The sequence below is a fragment of the Pleurodeles waltl genome, chromosome 8 (assembly GCF_031143425.1).
Source record: "Pleurodeles waltl isolate 20211129_DDA chromosome 8, aPleWal1.hap1.20221129, whole genome shotgun sequence".
Taxonomy (NCBI): domain Eukaryota; kingdom Metazoa; phylum Chordata; class Amphibia; order Caudata; family Salamandridae; genus Pleurodeles; species Pleurodeles waltl.
In genome coordinates this window covers 660,433,638-660,445,836 of record NC_090447.1, presented here as the reverse complement: position 1 = coordinate 660,445,836, position 12,199 = coordinate 660,433,638, and the positions used below count along the sequence as shown (strand labels likewise).

At 41.7% G+C, this 12,199-nt stretch overlaps 1 protein-coding gene across 7 annotated transcripts in view; it reads left to right on the top strand.

The window, feature by feature from the left end:
• DMD (dystrophin) overlaps positions 1-12,199 on the top strand; it is a 6,960,831-nt gene that overhangs the window by 3,054,866 nt on the left and 3,893,766 nt on the right. The window contains exon 1 of one of the 7 annotated variants that reach the window (XM_069204756.1): positions 7,862-8,027. The exons of 4 other annotated variants lie outside the window; for them this stretch is intronic. The gene's annotated coding sequence lies outside the window, so the exon portion shown is untranslated. Of the gene's footprint in view, positions 1-7,861; positions 8,028-12,199 lie in introns of those variants that run through there. 2 more of the 7 variants (XM_069204758.1, XM_069204757.1) reach the window with 2 other exon arrangements.

The following is a 12,199-nucleotide window of genomic DNA, read 5'->3' as shown; positions in this document are numbered from 1 at the left end:
TTGACTCTATGATGACTGAATTGCAATATCATACTGTTTTTCAAAACGAAGATGTTTACCAATTTAAAGAAAATTATGGTGATATGTTTTGCTATAATTATAATGGGCACCATTTCATACATAGAGCCAGCAGTATAAAAACTGTTTTTAATTACACGTAATGGGAACATTGCCCAACTCTAAACAGTTCTAAAACATATTCAGAAAAATTTGCATATTTTGCAGGGCACAATAGAAAGAATGCTGAGTCATAATATTTTAAAGTACCTCCTACTAAGGATATACATATGTAATTGACCAATACCAAATTTATATATTCAGAATCCTTTGTTTCCCGGTTATCGATAGAAGGCTATGAATATTGGTTCAAATCAATTGATCTGAAAAGTGTGTGGGGAACAAAAAATTGGCAAATTAAGGGAAAGATAACATTGTTTAGAGCATGCCTTATTCCTGTATAAATTATCTTTTTAAACGAAACAGTACAACAGACGAGTTGTTTAGGCTTAGCTAAAATTAGGGAATTAAACATGCCCAGAATACCTGCCCCTGCAAAGTTTTATAAATGGCAAAAATATACAAATGCAACTGAAAATGAGCTTGATGAGTGGGTCCAGAATGGTACATTTAATGCTTCACTGACACGTCCTGGCGGGTGGTTATTGTGGCCAATAGATACCAATGGGTGTCACCAACGTTTTCTTAACTCCTCGGGGGGTTTCAAGACGAGTAGGCCAACCCTCGCTATATATCACCAGAGCATGCAGGTATAATTACAACATATATTGTGGGAAAATTATGCCAGCAATGGCTAAAATCATCCTCACTAGACGCAGTTAGAGAACACCTCAGTCTCCTGTGTAACTCCACTGACTAACAAGATTTCTTGTCAGGCCCCAGAACACCATGTAGGAAGAGTTTCTAATATGCAGTATACAATGAAATTTGGAAACTTTCCCAACTAGATGCTGCTGCCCGGTTAAGGCAAATAGATCAGGAAAATCTAAAAATAGGCATTAGCCGTTGTGGATAATGGGATTTACACCTTGTCGGAGCGGATATACACCATAAACAACATTGTCTCTTCTGCTATAGACATTATACAATCAGATATGTCTTCTTTATACCATGGACAGAGTCAGATCAGGTCCATTATGCAGGTGGGTTGGACGCTTCAAACATGGAAGGCGGGTCGCGTTCCATGGCAGCACGCCAGTGCAAGGGAGATATTTTCTTCCTTTAATTTAATGCAACAACAACTACTAATTGTAGGAAAGTCCTCCTTTTTGCCCTGGTCACCCCCACACTTTTTGGACAGGTACTGGTGGTTACTGACTCTTGGCTGTGCCCTGGGTACTGCTTACCAGTCCCAGAGCCAGTGCTCTGTGTAAAATGGATATGCAAATTAGGCTAATTATAATTGGCTAAGTTAACCTACCTATAAGTCCCTAGTATATGGTAGGGCATGTAGGTTTAGGGACCACAGCATAGGTAGTGCACCCATAGGTGCACTGCGGAGGTGCCCAGTGTGATTTTAAAGGCAGGCCTGCCTTGCTGGCTGCTTTTAAATTAAAGTTATATGCAAATTCGACTTTGGAATTAAAAGTAGTTCCAAAGTCTCAAACTGTCTTATTTTTACATATAAATCACCCCTAAGATGTGCCCTATGTGCCCCTAGGGCTGGGTGCCATGTAACTATAAGCAGGGACTTTATAAAAATAGTTTTATAAGCCCTGGTGAGGTAAACACAGCCAAATTTGTTTTTCCCTCATTGTAGTAAATGGCCTTCATAGGCTAGAATGGGGAGACTTTATTTTAATTTTTAAAGTCTCCTTAAATGATGCATACCAAGAGTTTGGTATCAAATTAATTGTTGTAATAAATCCCACAACTTCCAGTTGTTGGGTTTAATATAACTTGTTCAGGTAAAGAGTTTTAAACTTTACCTGAAAAGTTGCCAATTTCAGCCCTGCATTGTTTTTGCTGCTGTGCTCTGATTGGCCAGCCTTGAGCAGCTTGACCAAGCTGCCTTGATGAGGTGTGAAGTGGCCTGCCTTCACACAAAGGAATGTGCCTGTGGGAGGGAATCTCCGCTCAGCAGATGGTGAGGCAGGAAGGGGGAGGGCTGCCAAACTGGTCTTCAAAGGCAGAGAAGGACATTTGGAGCAACCAGCAACACCCCCACATCCTGCAACCCCAGACAACTAGGTGCCCCCTTGATTAGATTAGGAGAGGGCAGGAGAGGGGTGTGTTTATGATTTTTAGCCACACCAGTGGGTGGGCTCAGCCAGATGTAACCTCCAAAAATCAGATTCAGCCATGATGGATTTTTAGAGAATGTTGCCTCCTGGGATAGATTTTTGCCACACTTCCCAGGAAGTGGTCATCACAGGGGGAAGGACCCTGCACCTGATTGGAGAACCAGGACCCCCCTGCTTTTCACCCAGGAGCAAGGATAAAACTGGCAGACCTGTACCCACACATCAGATCCCCATCAGATTCCAACAAGGAAGAACCAAAGGAGAAGAAGGACTGCCCTGCTGGACCCCTGGCCTGCACCTGGAACCTGCACTCAGAAGGACTGCACCAGCTGCACACTTGGGCTTCACCACAAGAAGGACTTTGCCTGGCTTCAACTGGTTCAAGGAGGGACTCCCTGTTTGCTACAGATGAAAAATTGCTATCCAGAGTCCCCTGCACCAACTCCTGAAGAAAGCGACCAGCTGACCACTGTCCAGTGGCCAAAAAGGAGTTTGCGCAAGGTGCATTCTGGGAGTTGTAGTCCGCACCCCCCAAAGACCATCTCAGAACTTCTGGACCCTTAGGGTGAGCTGTGGACCCCAAAAGAACCTTAAAAGGACATCTGGGACAAGCCCCAGAAGTTTGGAGAATTTTTGTAAAAAAGCTCCATAGAGGGACCGACCCGCCGCGGCAACTCTAGCCGGCTTGCCTCAACCGTGACCCGGCCTGATTTGCTGGTTCGTCCCGGTAAAGAAAAATCTCAGAAAAAGAGACTAAGTCCGAAGTTAAAAAGTTGACCGGGACCTCCCATCCAGCGTATCCGAGGAGGGCTCCATGGACGTCGGATCAAGATCCAGGTTTACCCCGGTCGAAGGATTTTCACCTCGAAAAAACGACTAAGTCCGAAGGTAAAAATCTCCACCGAGGGTACCTACCTGCCCTTACCAATAACCCATTTTCCAACACTAATGGCTAAGAAGAAAGCGACATATCTCATGCTTAATATAGAGAAATTAGAAAAGTTGCCTTTTACTGTGGCCGAAATGCCATCTGCTGAGTGGTTAATACATGGGGTTATGATCTGCCTATTTCTACACTTCAATTCACCTCCTGTTTAAAACACATTCTGGTAGGCAGATATGAAAAGTTGGGAGATAGTTACATCCATGAGGTGTGGGAGCTTCCCTTCTCATACAAATGCTTCAATGGCATGAAAGAAGTCTTTCTTAGCGGAAGTGAATGCGAGACTTCAGTCGGCCATTTGATGGTTTGTAAACAGCTGTCTTTGCATGGGGAGTGTAACGCCTCTGCTGCAAACTTGGCTTATCTGAAGGGAGTTCCAGTCCCCTTGATTAGACCAAAACTCCAGGTGCTTTCAAACGGCAGCTACGTCCTTCTCAATAGTGAAGGCTGTTGTGGAATGCAGGCCGGAATAGTTTACGTTGTTTCGGTCTCTAAGGTCGTTACATGCTGCGGAAACATACTGTTTCCCCCCCACTAAATTTAGGGAGGTAGCTGATATTTGGCCTTACATTGCTACTTCAAACGTGAATTTTGACAAGTTAAGTAGACTCAAGGCTTTATTGTTTTAAAAGCATGTGGCCTTTGCATCTGCACGCGAGACCTACGCACTTAAAGTGGCAAGGTCATCAGCAGAAATACAGTCCCTGTTAAATAAGAATTTTCCGAGACACTTTTGGTGAACTCATGGGACGAATATTTAATGTGTCCAGTACAACTGGAGTCGCACATTTTTTCAAAGCTGTTGGTTCTGGTTTTGTTCACACCTTCTCCTCCATATACAGTTTGATACCTTCAGCTATCCACTCAATTTTCTGTAGTATTTTTGGGGGATTTCCGATAACTTTGGCTTTATTAGCTGGCATCCTGCTGTTGCTATTGTTCATACGCAATGGCTGTCCCACCACAAAGAGGAGAAATGATGGAGCTCCCATCAGCGCAGCTGTGTCGTGAGCGAATGATGCAGTACTTTGGAGCAACACTCCTGGAGCAATTGGAGTGTGACTGGTCTTTGTCATTCAGACTGGTTTTGTATTGTGTGCAGCACGTGTTCCGGTGTCTCTGGTGCTCTTTCGAACATGCACTGGAAATCTGTCTTTCGCAGCAGCGCTTGCCTGCAGTAGATGCTGATCTGTTGATGTTCTCGCTGAGGGTTCATTACCAGACATGCGCATTAAGGTTGCATTTGGTGCGTGAAGCTAATTATGAGTTACCCTTCCTGGAGGAAGTTGTCGACAACTCATCAATGGGCACTCCAAGGGATGCCGCCTTGGTTGACACTGGGGCTATGGAACACACTTGCTCCTTGATCCTTTTTGGTGAGGACTTTCTGGCTTTGACATCTGCTGAAGTGGAAGATCTCTTGTTCTCCATGACTCGTACCTAGTTTGGAACTTTTCTAAATTGACATGTCCTTTTTATTGGATTATTAAGTCACATGCTCATTTGCCATGTAGTATGCTTGTGTGTCCTTTTAACTTATCCAGATTGACGTAGTTTTTATATATATCTTAGGTTGATCTTCTAGCTATGAGATTTTAGTTTTGGCTTTGAACCACTTTCAACCGACAAGGGGAGGGTGTTGTGTAGCCATTTTAGAAATAGCTCCATGCACGTTACTTTGACACATTAGGCTGCTGTGCACTTTAACCTAGATATATTTTATTCGGCTTCGCATTGTTATTTTTACAATAACCAGTTTTAAGGTCTTGTTTTATTTTCATCTATCTAACTGTTTTTGCTTAATTCAGCACTGTGTTCTCAAACAAGACATTCTTGATCACTTTGTGCTTTATTCAAGGCTACAGTTTGGTACATTGCCGGTGAACGTGGTAGAAGTTTAGTCTCCAACATTCATAGAAAACACACATCCTTACGTAGGGACATTTTCTTAGAACATCAGCTGTGTTATTATAAAAATACTTCCTAGTCCCATTACACGTTAAGAGGGAGATGCCAGCCAGGGAACCACGACTGTATGCTGATTGCTGACTGCTTTGCTACAGATGCTAACGCAGACTACAGGCCTTTGCTCAGGTATGAGGGTTGATGTCCTCCCAGGGGAACCTGAAAGGCAAACTTAGAGCTTAACATGCTGTGCTCAGATTATGACTTAGATAGGAAATAGTCCATCAATCCTAGTGACAATATGATAGCGTTATTCTTATGCTTCACTCTTCTCGTCACCATTTTAATATTGTCATGTTGTATCATCCTGGTTATTGCAGCTCACGCTTTGCTATCTAAGATGCAGTCGTTTTATTAAACCTATTATTATTGAAACATATACTGCTTCTGTCTATCATTTGTATGTGAGACTGTATTGTGAATGAGAGAACCGAATGTGACCTGAGTGACCACGACTTCCCTGAGAAGCCTAATATGTCATGCGCTAGGCTGCCCAATCATCCCTATCTTCTGGCAGAGATGAGGCACTGCTAGTTAGCCAGAGCAAAACCCGGATTTAGAGCAACAGGTGTCACCCACCGTGGTTCAGACTAGGTCTCCCACACCGTGGGCGATCTTGCTGCTCAAAATCCAGTAGTCTCATTAGAATAATGAGAGCCTACGCTACACCACTCGGAATTCAGCTCCCAGCTCTTGGCTTCAACAAGATATACTAGTCAATTCTTCTGCCCCATTTTCTCTTCCTCAACTTTATAGGCACTAGCCCGGGGATGCCTTACCACTTAAGGTTGCACTCAGCCAGCTGACCATTCACCAAGATTTGAATGAGTAACACACTGTCTTGGCAGGAAATAATTCAGTATGATAGCACTCCTTGCTTTGGTAGGCAAACCTCAAGTCCATGGGAGATAAAGGTGCTAGTGAGACCACTCTTCTGCGAAACTGCTGTGATGTTTGTATCATGTTTTGCATCACTAAAGAAGGCCACAAACTGGGCTGGAAGAATTATATTTTATTTTCTCAAGCACACCTCCAGTACAACCCCACACTAGCATACTATCAACAAGAAAACAAAGCTAGTGAGACTTGGAACCTTATGTACCAAGCCATTTTGCAGTCACAAAGCCTGTTATTTGCAAAATCACGGGGTTTGCCCCCACAAAATGGCTTTTTGTTATGTCCTAAACCCATTTTCTGTTTTTGTAACACTTTACCGAATTACAAAATAGGTTTAGAAAACAAATCACTGTTTGAAAGGGTCTTGTGTACTGCGTTCCTTCCAAATAGCGATTTGTTAGTGTATGCATCAATGTTTAGTGACTGAAACCTGGCCACAAAAAGTAGACCTCAGAGGAGGTGTTAATCCATTTGCAAATGTGACCACTTCCTGTTTTTGAATGCAAAAAAATATTTGTAGGGAGTAGGCATTGGTCCTCGGGACCAGTACTAAATTTCAAACAAACAATAAAAAACTTAATTTTATTTAAATGCAACTCCATTTCCTTTAAGGAAGAAGTGTTGCATTTAAAAGTTGATTTTATTTAAATTGCATTCACAGACTTGGTGGCCTGTTGATGCTCTGTGATGGGATCCAATAGTAGTGTGTTGCAATTTACAACGTACCTCATAAGCAGTGATGCAGCAGGTCGCATTGCGACCCGATACAATTCAGAACTTTTATGCACTGAGCAGTTAGTCCATAGGTCAGTTTGCAAAATTTCTTTCCATTCTTAAATGATGTGCCCAGTTTATAACCTCTTTTTGCGAATGGTAATTTCATACCCTTTGTTACAAAACAGAAAATGGTCTGGCTCCAAGCTACGTCTCTGATATTCTACAGTATACTGAACACACCTACTCGAAACCTATGATCAATCAACCTTAACCTCCTATTCACTCTGCCCACTTTATGACTCCACAAGGTTTTGAGGTCTTCCACCTTTGGGTCCTTTTATTGAAATTTCTTCCACCAAACTTCTATACTAACCCATCTTAACACTTTACTGTGAAGTTGTACATTTCTTTTCTATATGTTCCTTTACTAAGATATATTTTGGGGTTCTATGTGTGTTATCACATATCTGGCACAAGTAAGCCACATAACAACCTCTTCTTTTATACAATGTTACCACCCGACCGTCTTGGTTTTGTGCCGCCATCACTGCTACGTGATACGTTGCTGATTGAAAAGTTTATAAATAAATAAATGCATTTAAATATTTGTGATAGATATGTAAATATATTGTTTAGAATTGTGACTATCTAACAAATACTTTATTTAAAGAAGATGATGTTGCCATGCTTACAGAGCTATTTTAGTGTATTATTTAGTTTCCTTTTTTAAATAAAAAAGCTCTTTTGGAAGTGTCCATGTATTTTCCATATATATATATATATATGTTAATGATAACACTATGTACATACATGGTGTCATTTTGACACTGAAAAACATGTTACAGATGCAGTCGCACACTAAAAAGTAAATATCACTAATAATGTAAAGCTTGGTTATTGTCACGATTACAGTGTGTTCCAGCTATATTCCATGAACAATAGGAAAAGGTGTGACAAAGCAGAGAGCGTTATTGACCTTAAATCACTCCGATGTCTGTATCAAATGTCATTTATTTTCCCTAGCTTTGAGTCTTGGACCCCGGTCCACGACCAAGCTACACTCCAGACCAGGTTTTCCGAAGAGCGTCTGCTTCACACAAAGTTGGCTGATGTGCATTCAGCATCCCGGCAGCTCCCTTCTCTCCACACTAGCAATGGCAAATCTCCGTGCGGATCCACTGCCGGATGATCAGAGCTGATTCCTTCCTGGGGGTTTTAGCGCATCTGTGTGCGCCTGTTTCGAGGTAAGAGATGCAGGCAGCAACGGTCAGTTTGTCCAAGGGACTCTGTCGGCAGCGGAAATCCGTGTTTTATTCTGTTAGGCAGCATCTCCAATCGCCTCTGCGGGTGCAGGATGCTGGAGCCTGGTAGATGTGGTGCAGGTGGGAGGGGCTGCTTTTGTACTTGAAATTAGAAGGTCTGGATTAGATGGTATGGAACGTGTATGTGAAGCACGGGGTTGTGACTCGACGGCCGAAGACGCCGAGGTGACACGGAATATATGATTGGTTCTTTTCAAGTTTGATGCATCCGTGTTCAGTCGTTAGTGAAGGCCAGCATCCCGAAGCAGGAAGGGGTTTTCAGCATCTCTCTGCTTCACGCTGTTAAAGTCACCTTCTTGCATTCAAACTGCCTGGTTTGAGTATACTTGTACGAGGGTGGGTGTAGGACAGAGTGACGCCTGATTTCATTCATGGATATCGTACCTGGAGTCTTGTTTTTAACCCACATCCCGTTGGATTGTAAAATAACAGCACCAAACAATTTGAGTCCTATTTTGTGTGTGCACGCCACCTTTGCACTTGGCTGTAGGTAGTCAGGAGCGAATAGTTTTGGCATATAGGCTGAAAACTACAGTTGAGTGTGTTAAGCATTACTAATAAATCCAAACAATCCTTGGCTTCATTTTGCTTTAGAAATGTTCAAGCCCATGCTTTAAGTACAGTGGATTTAAATTGAGCCACCAGTGTTGGATTGGATATTTTCAAACTTTGCTTGCTGATGGTGCAAAATTTGAATCATATAATGTATTTGTCAACACGTTTTAATATCTAACTACATGAAAGTTTTTGAATATCTCATCGCAACGTTACATTAAAGCAAGTATCAAGGCATCATATTACTGTGCAGCGCTTGTCTTCTTTGAGAGATTTATGCAAAGATTTGGTATGACGTGGTACTATATGCCATGCCATGCTATACCACACATACATGTAGCACCAAAATGCTACCTGAGTGGTCCATTGCCACAACGCAGCCACGTGTTTATGTTCTTCAACATTTGGAGAGTTATATCTAAGAATATTCCTAACTTGCTGAGAAATATGAACTACATGCTGTATCGAAGCCAGCAAAAAAAATCTTAAAACCAGTATTTCCTAATGCCTAGGGCTCTAGTTGGGAAGTCGTTGAAGCTCAGTAAAAATATTTCTTCATGAAAATGATTTACTGGTTACTGATGGGATGCTCCGGAGTGACGGTATTTTTTAACTTTGGTTATGCTTTTAACATGGTACTTAGCTTGATTTGCACGTGGTTTACAGTAGGTTGTCGGTAACACAAGTACTAAACTTTAGACATGGTGCGGCTAATAAGGTGAGCGCTGCCCCATCACCGAAGGCTAGAAACAAGAGTGAATGTGGCACTTACCTGAGCAGAAGAAGTGCCCTCTCCTGGTTGCCCTCTACACTTATGGCAGTTATGCAAAGAGCGAGCATGGACTCGAGATTGAAATAATTGTGTGACTGACGGAATTGGGGATTGATGCTTCCGGAGGCTTTCCATTACAGTGTCTGCCGCTGAGGCAGTGTGAGGGCTTTCAGAAAGATGGAGTGGTGTAATTACCAGGTGCACATGTTCATTAATCGTTCCTGGCTAGAAAAAGCTTCAAGTTCTTCTCCAATGGCCCGCTCGGAAAGCTATAAATATCTAAATTGTGTCAGCCAAGAAGTCGCGCGGAATGGCGGCCCTCTTTGAGTTCAATTTCATGCACTGGTGCCCTGGTCTTGTGCGAGAGTAGTTTGCATTTCTTCCACTGGTTGCCCTCCCTGCTTTTCTTCTCTCCCTGTGAAAGTTCGCAAACAAGCTGAGGGGAGTTTTGTTATTCACTGGAAAATGAGTTGTTTAATCCAATGGGGCGACTCTCAGGCATAAATAAATTTAGTTGAAAATCAAAGGTGTTGGTTTGACTGGCCTGCAGGTTCGTAAGTCACTGGGTCCTGTGATGCATTTGTTGCTTTTTTGTGGCATCGGCTGCACGTGCCACACGGTGGGGGCACAGTTGTCTGTTGCAGTTATGTTGTAGGTGCAATGAATGAAACAGAAAGCAAATAGTGAGCTTCGAGGTGGCTTTATAGGTCAACATCTCCATGTGTAAACCCTTGATATTTGTACAACTTATGCTCCTTTCTAGCCTTTGCGGAAATGGAGGGAACAGCACTCTCCATCCATGCGTGGTTATAAGTAAACGGCTCAAAACCAGAAGTTTGATCAATATGATTTATTTTCTACGTTTCTGTATTACCATTTAAATCTGTGGTTTAACTATCTTCCACTAAACTTATTAATGAGCATGAAAAGTGCAGAGGCTGAGGACGCATGAGGTGAGTGACTGATTTTTTAAATCAATGAATGTCTGAGCAGGTGGCCAGTGTGTAAAAGTTGTGAGAGGGAGCCTATCACACCTTCGCCGTGATGTAGTTAGAAACCTTAGGTGTGACTACGATGAATATTTCACATCATGTTGACTTTTGTACCATGTCAAAATGAGCAAGCCTTGGGTGAAGAACCTCTTTGCCTGCTAAAAATGATTACAATATTCACATAGTTTCTCTGTTGAATCTGTTTTCAGATGGTTCCGAATGCGTTAGCTTCTACATTTAGTGTAGCCAAGGATGCTTTAAAACCAAATTGTGACATTGTTAGCGTATATCACATGTATTTCATTATGGATGGGTCCTATAATGTCTGAAACTGTCAGAAAATTTGTTTGGAGCAGTTACATTCGACTACCACATATTTGAGGCTGCATTTCTGGTTAACCGGCTTTTGAATAAGACATGGAGTTTATCGTAGGAGACGTAACCAACCACTTACCTGGAATAAATGTAAACTTATGATTTCATCATCAGATAGTATACGAGAAGGCTTTCAGACGTGTCGCATTTCGAAAGCATGCAAAACATTAACGCACACGTAGGTATGCTAGAAAAAGTAATATATCAACAGCATGTGCAGTGCCTTGAATTATCTCTAACATCTAGTTAAGATTAATGGGCACTGGACTGGGTGTTGAGTGTTGGACTCTAAGTGGGAGTGAAAACCTAAATAAAAGAATCACCATTTCTTATGCCACGTCCAGTTCAAGGTTGCCTTTATACATTTCTTTTTGGTGGAGGTGGACTGCACTAGGGAGGAAATTAGAAGTTTTCCAAGAGACCAGGACTTTGATGAGTGGTTTTAGTTTTCAGTCTTTGACAAGTCAGGCCCTAGTAAGTTGTTCGTGTATTTTGCCTAAGCTCTCTCTTACTTTCAGAGACACTTTGCTGATTTATTTACTTATCGGTTGTGTGATCTTGGTGGAATTATATACTATTTAGTGATTCATATACCCTTTTTAATGTACAGTTTATAGTGTACTGTTACACATCAAGTTGAAATACCATTTGTCATTTCTAAGGGTTGCATTCCACTGCATTGTTTTCTTTTTTCTTTTTACTAACTCTGCCACTTCAGACATGGACCATTCATGCACATTTCTGTCTTGGTCTTAACTTCTGTTCTAAGTCCCACATGAGTGGGAACCCAAGCAACACCAGACTAGAGGTGAGCATAACTTGCATAATGCTCTCTAGCATAATTAGTCATAATTGCCGCAAAATTACTCAAAATTATTCGTAATTGTGTGAGAAGTGTAATCCATCATTTAATGCTATTTTCTCTTGTGATGCAAAATATATGCTCCCTGATATAAAAAATGGCACCAAGGATAAATTTGGCACTAAGAAAATAGCATTAAATGCTATAGGGCATGAAAAGCAGTAGCTAGTAGTGGCTCACTCTCTCTTAGTTTTTTGTTACTGTTCTCCTGCAGTAGGATTTTTGCCTCAAATTACTCAAGCTGGCCAAATCGGTTAATTTTGGGAATTTTGCATCACAAGAGTATTGCATAATTACTGAAATTACTCCAGTTACTCTGGTTTGATTTAAAGTTCTCTCAAACCTACATCAGACCTGTTTCAGATGTTTTGGGCCTAATCAGCGAATTGTTGTTGAGTACCATTCCAATGCAAGCTACAGAAACCATGTCTGGCTATGCTCTTCCCACTTAGAGCTCCTCATTAGGAAGAATAAAAAGTGATGTATAGCAAGCATGAATTAATTTCAGCCACTGGTCAGTTATTTTGTTTACGTTTTT